General features: G+C 45.6%; 1 protein-coding gene and 1 long non-coding RNA gene across 6 annotated transcripts in view; one reads left to right on the forward strand and one right to left on the reverse strand.

Moving 5' to 3' along the window:
• Positions 1-653, reverse strand: part of LOC140335768 (uncharacterized) — an 84,930-nt gene extending 84,277 nt beyond the window's left edge. For 3 of the 5 annotated variants that reach the window (XR_011921755.1, XR_011921752.1, XR_011921754.1), the window contains exon 1: positions 524-637. This is a non-coding gene — a long non-coding RNA (uncharacterized lncRNA). Of the gene's footprint in view, positions 1-523 lie in introns of all 5 variants that reach the window. The other 2 variants (XR_011921756.1, XR_011921753.1) reach the window with 2 other exon arrangements.
• A 208-nt stretch (positions 654-861) lies between these two features.
• The window catches only part of FZD5 (frizzled class receptor 5), a 7,889-nt gene continuing 7,042 nt past the window's right edge, over positions 862-1,708 (forward strand). Inside the window, exon 1 of the mRNA XM_072418686.1 lies at positions 862-1,129. The gene's annotated coding sequence lies outside the window, so the exon portion shown is untranslated. The remainder of the gene's footprint in view (positions 1,130-1,708) is intronic.

Genomic DNA, 1,708 nt, shown 5'->3' on the forward strand with positions numbered 1-1,708 from the left:
GAAGAGGAGCGGAGTATTGGGAACTCTAAGAGACAGCGCTGGTAATCCATTGCCTGGCCAGAGCTTCAATGTGAGATCTGTTAGAAATGAATATAAAATGTCTCCATACTATGCATCGGGGTGCTCACACTTTTTGGCATGTGAGCTACTTTTCAAATGACCTAGCAGCCACAAAACTTGGATTGATAACTGGCTGTGGAGTTTGTTTTGAAGGTCAGCGCTCTGCGATCTACTTATTGGGCCCCCAGGTATAGAGGATATAACATGACATGTTCCCTGTCATCTACATCATTTATAGCAGCATTAAATACAAATCAAAGTAACCCTAATACCAGTTTATCTCTTATCTCTAAGTGTTTCTTATTTAACACCTAATGTTGGGGGTCTCTGAAAACTTTTACAATGTCTATATGACAGTATATTAGTGTGCTGGTCAGTGGGAGGAATGTCTCTGACATTACTGGCCGGTTTGAGGATTGTCATTATTACAGACAGCCAACAAAAATAATGTCACTTAACTGACCTGAGAACAAAGTGCTCATTGCTTATGGAACCCATTCACCCTCTGGTTGGGAATCACTGATGGGATGCGGCCATGGTTTCCAGCAGCATACAAATCCCTGAGCCCCCATACAGGTGCAGCCATTGCCCCCATAGACAAGTATTAGGAGTGATCCCCTCCCCCTCCCCCGACTCTGGAGCCAGCTGAACGTTCCGCAATCAGCGCGGCCACCAATAAAGCGATGGAGCACCGGTGGGCGTGTCGAGGCAGGCTGCTTCTCCAATCACAACGTGTGGGCGGTCCATCTTTGACAAATGGGCGTGTCTGTCAGGGGTAGCCTTGCGCGCACAGGTAGGCAGATAAGCGGAGTGCGGGCGGTGACAGATCCCGGGATCTCCCATAGACACAGCCATGGATCTGTCTTCCTGTAACCAGCCGCTGACAGCTCACCCGGGACACCCGCTACTCAGCACAACTTTCCTGGCCGCCCATGTCACTGACCGGATCCTCTGAGCGACCACATCGCACCGATCACACCGCACCAATCACACCGCACCGATCACATCGCACCGATCACACCGCACCGAGCGCAGCCTCTCCCAGCAGATGTGTCCTGCACACACAAAGGTACATTCACCCACACTGCATGTATACATCACAACATTCACACTTGTGAAAGTTGTGACAAGCCTGGATTAAAGTTTGTGACCCATTGATAGTTTAAAATCTACAAGGATTCGCTAGTTATATTCTATACTTGCATGATTCACATGTGTGTTCATCTAGAAACTAATACAAATGTTCCCTTATCTTTATATAATGTCTCCCAGCTCTATGTAATCCAACTTTACATCTGACATTCCCTGCTGGGAATCCATTACTGCCCCTGGAACACATGGACCTGGAAGATTCCCATCAGAGAATGATTCCTTGCTTTATAAATCCAGCCATACATGTGTACCCATGTCTGCAATTATATTAACATTCCTTCTAATAAACCAGTGAATCTGACATTCAATGCAACATTCCCTGATGAAGAATACACACTGCTTGTGAAACACATGGGACAATTTCAGTGAATGTCCTATTCACTGTTTTAAAACCAGACCCCTGTAAGTGTATCCTTATATATGAATATATTCACTGTTTTATAACTGGACCCCGTAGGTGAATCCTATATATGAATATATTCACTGTTTTATAACT

Source organism: Pyxicephalus adspersus, chromosome 7 (assembly GCF_032062135.1).
Source record: "Pyxicephalus adspersus chromosome 7, UCB_Pads_2.0, whole genome shotgun sequence".
In the NCBI taxonomy this organism is placed as follows: domain Eukaryota; kingdom Metazoa; phylum Chordata; class Amphibia; order Anura; family Pyxicephalidae; genus Pyxicephalus; species Pyxicephalus adspersus.